Genomic DNA, 7,662 nt, shown 5'->3' on the forward strand with positions numbered 1-7,662 from the left:
CAATCTATAAGCATTGGGTCCTAGGCATTTGAGGATTTTGTACGGCCCACAATGCCTCGGACTTAGCTTCTTGCAATCTCCTAGGGATAGAGAACTCTTTTTAGGGCGTACGCAGATGAAGACCATGTCTCCTTCTTCGAAGACTCTTTCTTGACGCTTCAAATCTGCGTATGCCTTCTGTCTATCCTTGGCCGCTTGTATGTCTTGTCTCATTGTCTTTATTTGATCATCCATCTCTTCCAACATCTGCCTTGACGCTTCAACCCTTAGGGTTGGATCAGAAAAGTTTAGGGGACTTCGACAATCATGACCATATAATGCCTGGAAAGGGGTCATCTGAATGCTTTGTTGGTAAGAAGCATTGTAGAAAAATTCAACCAATGGCAAGTATTGAATCCACCTCTTCGGCTCTCGAGAGCAGTATGCCTTAAGCATATCCTCGATGACTTGGTTTACTTGCTCTGTTTGGCCATCTGTTTGGGGATGGTAGGCAGTGCTAAAACAGAGTTGAGTCCCAATAGCTTCAAAGATAGCTCTCTAGAAGTGTGATGTGAAGAGAGAATCTCGATCATTGATAATTCTTTTGGGTAACCCATGGAGCTTGAATATGTCCTTGATAAACAATCTTGCAATGTCAGAGGCTTTATAGTTTGTCTTTACCGAAATAAGGTGTGGAACCTTGGTAAGCATGTCAACCACAACCATGATGGAGTTGTATCCTCCCTGGACTTGGGGTAAGCCTACAACAAAATCCATACTGATGAATTCCCATTTCATTTGAGGGATGTCAAGCGGTTGCAGTTTCCCTGGCATCATGACATGTTCGGCTTTGATACGTTGGCAAGACAAACACTCAGTGACACATTTTTGGGAACGTCACCCTTGAGCCTCTCCCAATGGTAGCTCTTCCTAACTGCATTAAGAGTCTTAGCATAGCCAGGATGTCCTGCGAAAGGAGAATCATGAGCTTTCCACATTATCTTCTGCTTAAGTGACTGGCTTGCTGGTATACATAGCCTTGTTCTATAGTAGACAAGTCCATTATCAATGGAAAATTCCTGATATTTAGCTTGCAACTTTTGATTCTGCTCCTTGGTAGAAATCTCATTTATCATTGTTTGGTAGGCCAAATCATGGCATGCTTCCTCTCTAGCTAATTCAAGTATAGGGTTGTTTGGCATAGATACTTTTGTAGCTAGAGATCTGGCCATTGATGGATTCTGCAAGATTAGGGAATTTAGGAATGCCTTGCGACTAAGTGCATCGGCAACTACATTCTCTTTCCCTGGCCGGTACTTGATTTCAAAATCATATTCCTCCAACACTTCAATCCATCGACGTTGCCTCATGTTGAGCTCGTTCTGGGTAAAGATCCATTTGAGGCTCCTATGGTCAGTTACTAGAGTAAACTTGTTACCCAACAGGTAGTGTCTCCAAAGTTTTAGAGCATGGATGACAGCTAATAATTCCAGATCATGCGTAGCATAATTCTTTTCATAGCTCTTCAATTTTCTTGAAGAGTATGCTACTGGATGACCTTCCTGCATAAGTACACACCCCAAGGCAAGAATGCTAGCATCAGTTACTACCTCAAACTCCTTATGGAGGTTAGGAAGTTTTAAAATAGGTGCTGATACCAAACTTTGCTTCAATCTGTTGAAGCTATTTTGTTCAGAAGTTGACCATGTAATGGAAGTCTGCTTCTTTAGTAAGTCCGTCAGAGGTGATGCAATCAAAGCATAGTTTTTAATGAAGACCCTATACCATCCTGTCAATCCAAGAAAGCTGTGTATTTCTTTGACAGATACTAGTGTTGGCCATTCAAGCACATCTCTGACCTTGGCTGGGTCTACTGATATTCCTTCTAATGATACTATGAATCCCAGATATTCAATTTGACGCTTGTAGAATACACACTTCTTCACTTTTGCATACAGCTTATGTGACCTCATTGTCTCAAGGACAATCCGAAGTTGAGGTTCATGATCTTCTTCCTATTTAGAATAGACTAAAGTGTCATCAAAGAAGACAAGGATGAAATCATCAAGATATGGTCTAAAGATATCCTGCATTAATCTATTGAAGGTGGCACGTGCATTCGTAAGCCCGAATGACATAACCAAGAACTCAAAGTGCCCATATCTTGTATTGAGGGCCGTCTTTGGGATATCTTCTTCCTTGATCCTTATCTGATAGTAACCTGACCTAAGATCAATCTTGGAGAAGATCTTTGCACCCTGAAGACGATCAAGAAGCTCATCTATTCTAGGAATAGGATACTTGTTCTTGACTGTTGATTGATTCAACCCTCGGTAATCAATACATAGTCGAAGTGTTCCATCTTTCTTTTTCTGGAATAGTACTAGAGCTCCCCATGGTGAATTGCTAGGCAGGATGTAGCCCTGATCTAGCAGTTTCTTGAGTTGTTCCTTCAGCTCAATTGCTTCTGGTATGAACATTCTATAAGGTCTCTTTGCAATTGGTGCAACTCCAAGCACTAACCTAATCTCATGATCTACTTCTCTTTGAGGTGAAAGTTCGGTCAATTCTTCAGGGAATACGTCAGCGTATTCTTTTAGCCAAGAAGGTCCTTCATGAGACTCTTGCTTTTGATCTAACTTGTTGAGTTTGATCAGGTAAACGGGTAATCCTTTTCTGACTCCTTTTATGATCCGAGATACTTTGGCCAATTGGATTCTTGGCACTACTGCCTCATCTTGAGTTGTGATTAATTCCCTTTCAGAGTTTCGAAAGGAAACTTGACCCTTTCCACAGTGAATGTGGGCGTCGTTGGGCTTAAGCCAATCCATTCCGAGTAGACACTCATGGATACCTAAATTCATGACTCAGAATTTAACCGAAGTCTTCTTTCCTCCCACAAAGAATTCCACCCTAGCAGTTTTCCTAGTACAAGTTACCTCACGACCATTTGCCAATTCCACAAGCACGGTAGGTGCTTCTACTGTGGCTATTCCTAGTCTTTTGCACATGCCGATGAGATAAAGGAATGTGTACTACCACAATCAATCAAGGTTTTAAAACCTTTACCTTGATAGTCCGACGGTGTCTAAATCATCGAGAACTGGCGATTCAGCCCTTTCTTGTGTAAAGCGGCATGGACTATCGCTCTTTCGAATTCTGCTTCCACGATCGGATCTTCTTCTTCCCCTTCTTCGCACTTTTGCCTATTGGCAATGCAGGCGGTTCTTCCTCTTCCACGGGTAGCGGCTCCTTGACCACGGCCTGGTCCTTGGAATTTCGCTTGGTGATGTCCTCCGCGGAGCTTGGGACATTGCCTCTTGAAGTGACCAGGTTCGTTGCAGTGGAAACAACAGAGGTTTTAGCCATTACTTTGAGTAGGAACAAAGTTGTTGACGTTATTCGTCCTTGCTTTCTTTCTTTGTCCGTGATTATGACCTTGAGCTCTCTTCATTTGAGGTCTGAATGCTCCTCTGTTCGGGTCACTATAAGACCAAGTTTTGTTATCCCTTGGTCTAGCTTGCACCTCCTAAATTATAGGCACCGCTCGAATGAGTGCATCCTAAAGATCCGATGGACGCATAGATTCGAGACGGGTATTTACTGGTGGATTTAAGCCCACACAAAATTTGGACACCTCCTGCGTCATGTCCATCTGTGGCGCATACTTTAAAAGTGAAACGAATTTATAGTATGCATCAAGAGTGAGTCCTAGCTGTTTTAGCTCGTAGAACTCGTTCATTTTCTACATGCGATATGCAGGTGGTAAGTATCTTCCATGCATGGCTTTCTTCAACTTCTCCAAGGTAACGGATCCCTTTGCGATCCCTTTATCCCTGCACCATTGCTTCCACCAAAGTTTGGCTTCGCCGGTGAGCTTTAACTTGGCGAGCATAGCCTGATTGGCGGGTGCAGTACCGGCTGCTTCGAAGTAATCCTCCATGGATTCAATCCAAATTTTAGCATTAGCCTGGACGAATCTGCCTCTCCCGTCAAACTCGAGTGGCTTAATCTGCTTGAGGAGGAACTTCTTCTCCTGGATCACAGCAGTATTTGATGTAGGAGGCGAATTTGGAACCTGTACCTGGGGTTGTGCTTGAATAAAGGTTTCCTTAACGTTATTATATGATAATCAATGTTAGCTTATCTTTCATTTTTAGTTTAGCTATCTCGTAAACAATGTAGCTACTTATCTTTTTATCAACTCTTATGCACAGCCAGACATTGATAAAAATAAGTCTTTATTTGTATTTACATGGGCATAGCCCTTTTTTAATACAACGTTTCATGTGATGATAAGTCAATTGTTACATTTAGTTTGGGGAGAACAATATTGTATTGCATTTATCTACAGGAACTGTATAATAGTAGGGTTTTGGGTCGTGGATCTTCAGGATTCGATAAATCATTGGAAGTTCAAGATATCCTTTCCGTTGGAATCTATACTTCTCATGGCGGCCCAACACTTTAATCCTGTCTTCGGGGATTACACGGGTTACTTCCTCATACACATATGAGTTCATTTCAACCCTCCGACCTCGAATATGTAAAGTTGAATTTACGTGAGCTTCCACAAAAACGAACAGCTTCACGACTTTTAAGTCTTCCAACCACTTGATCCTTTTTAGGTTGGTATGCAGATAAGCAAACTAGTGGGCGGCTATATAGTAGATTCCTGAAGACCCTGGCCATCTTCGTTCTATGTATAAAGGTGATGGATTATAAATCTACTCCAGGATGTTCATCATCCCAATTCTTTGTCTATAAAGCGAAGAATGCATTGCAGTCATAAACATGACTTGAAATACCAAAAACTTGTTCCACGCTTCGTAATTCTGCAAGATAGTATTGAAGGTAAAGAAATGTTTGGACAGCAATAATTTCTTTACTTCATTTTATTGAGATTTTATAAAATCCATTCTGTTATTGGTCGGCTCTGATACCAACTGTAATGTGTCCACTAGAATCATCCAGGACACGTCTTAGCAGTCCATTGGAAAGGAAAGGATGTCTAGAAAGCTCTGCCCAACACTCCCATGGAATGTTACGGGATTTGCGATCTAGGTCTTCCCGCGTCTGCCACATAGCGGAAGTATCCTAGCCGTTCCCACTTAGGATCGACTGGAATTAGGGTTATCCTGATTGGTCATTATCTAACAGCAACTAGCATCAGACCAAAGCGTACTACTTTACACAGAAACGCCAGATCCGAAGTGGATTTACGCTACACTTAGTTCAACAAGAATGGGAAATGAGAGGGATGCAAAGCTCAACCTCTCTGCCATAAGTCATAGTCCCATTCTGTTCCCCTAAAATAGCGTAAATCAGTTAAGACATAACTCTAGGTTATCACTTTCGTTATTCATTTTCTTTGGCGATCGTTCCGCTGTTCTTCGAGATTTTTGAGAAAAGTTTCCGGCTAACCGGGACCACCCAATCGTAGGACGGACCTATGGCCCATCCTCCGCACTTTCCTCGGTTTGTTTTAGTTATGTAATTATCTAACACATTAATTTGACATGTAACAATCAGCTTTTCTAATTAATCCGTTAAGCATTGGTTCCTTCACGTAATCTTATCACGTGATATAGAAAAACAATATCAAACAAGTTCTTTATTAACATATCATCACTTTTATCTTTGAAATACAAGGAGTTCCGCTCGTAGGCTTGTCCATAATCCGCCGCCCGAAGGCTATCCAGTAATCCATAGGGATCGCTAGTCCAAGCTTCCACCCGTAAACTAGTATGCGGGCCTCGAGATCCAATCCTGAGTCACGTTAGCCTCTTGTGCAAGACTCAGAAGGCAAGGGATTTACGGCCAGAGCCCCCCCTGGCACCCAAGCATCCTCTTGCTCCATGTAGAGCTCAACGGAGAGACCTCTCGCGGCGGGTTCGGTCCACGTTCCCGGTGCGGTCAACAACCCCCTTGGTTAGGGTCACGCAGCCAGTGGGGGGTAACTGAAACTGCCTCTCCCTTTAGGCCTTCAACTTGAAGTATAGATATTCATTTAATTTGTAATTCATAAATCAAACAGTGCTCTAAAATTCTAACAAGCACAAACATTTCCATTAATCGACCTTGTTGTTTGGCAAACTGCTAGGGAATTATTCTTTCCTTTCGAATGCATTAGCACTCGTTCCAAGGTGTCTTGCAACTTGGCAAGATCCCTTATATTGTGGGTTAGGGCGTTCCTTATTAACCCAACTTGGTCAACCCTAAAGTTCATTGGATACTTTAGTTTCCGGTTTTTAACTTTTCTTATTTAGAAGGATATCAAATAATACATCCTTTTGCAAGATAACTTGCGTATGGATTCACCATCCTTGTTGAAGGTATTTAACCTTTCTTCTTGTGAATCAATCACAAGACTATATGATATCGTACTTGCTGCGCAAGTTCTGCATCGTAATGTACGATGAAATAATCCATTTTCGTTTCTTTAAGTTGACGTTTGTCGGACCTAGGGTCTCTTTTTAAGAACCTCAGGGACAAACCCTAGTTCTTTCTTATTTAGGATTTATTGAACCTATAATCAGGAAAGATAGTCAAGTCTTTAAGGTATAAATGTTTATTGGTCTTTAAATCATTCCCAAGGCATATTTTTCAGCATAGGTACTTCTAAGTTTACATTAATTAGGTTATCTTTTGGAAGGTAATATTGAGATCACCTTGGCACGATTTGTTATCCTTGTGATGATTGATTTTTTAGTCCTAAACTTTAATGCTAATCCTCCTTTTCCTTGCAAACGAAGCTCATGCCAAATAACAATCTTTTTCTTGCTAAGATATGCAATTAGTAATGATAACTTCCTAGAATTCAACAATGTAAGAAACCTTTCATGAATTTCATCTTCTATGTTGCAAAAAAGAATAGGGTTTAATGGTGTAAGATGCAGATTTTATACCTTTAAGATTTAACCGAAATATACTATTATAATAAGTAGATAATCTTGCTCGTAAGTCTTTTTGATGCATGATGCTATTCGAAGGAAACTATGTTCTATACAATATCATTTGTTCAATTAAACTAAACTTCTTCATCGTAAATAACTCAGAAAAATATGTCTTATCCCTAACAATTCATCTTTGCATGATTGACTTATCACCGATATAAAACCAAGAAGGGAAAAAAAAAACCTAGTTTTGGGGTGAGATATCCACATGGATACCGGGAGATGACCCCCCCGCAGCTACTCCTTGGACTTTCTTAGGCGGCATCGCAGTTCGAACGTGAAGACAGTTTTTTTACTCTTTCTTTCGGATTTCCACCGTCTCTCTTTCGAGGCAAGAAGTTGTTCAAAAAATTGACCACGAGAAGGGATAATAAGACCTCTAAAATCTTAGCTTATTCGGAGAGGGAAAGGTTTATAAAGCTTAAGAGAAAAAGGGTCTATAGGATATAATCACGGTGAAAAAGGTTATGTGTGAGTGTGGCTTCACAAACATCTATGAAAGCCTTGGGAGATCTTTTGGGCACTGGAGTGAAAGGACTTAGGGGTTTTTCAAACCTAGGGGGAAAATTTGAAAGATAACACAAGGGTTAATAGTATGGGGAAAAAGGCGTGTAAGTAAAAGGGGACATGGGGTTTAGAAAGGCTTATAGGTGTATTAAAAAAAAGAAATATGAGGGTAAAACACGGGGTTTCAAACACAAGATGGGACTTATGGATTTAGGTATGG

Source organism: Lygodium microphyllum, chromosome 16 (assembly GCF_053477565.2).
Source record: "Lygodium microphyllum isolate KBCC chromosome 16, Lygodium_microphyllum_v1.1.10, whole genome shotgun sequence".
Taxonomy (NCBI): domain Eukaryota; kingdom Viridiplantae; phylum Streptophyta; class Polypodiopsida; order Schizaeales; family Lygodiaceae; genus Lygodium; species Lygodium microphyllum.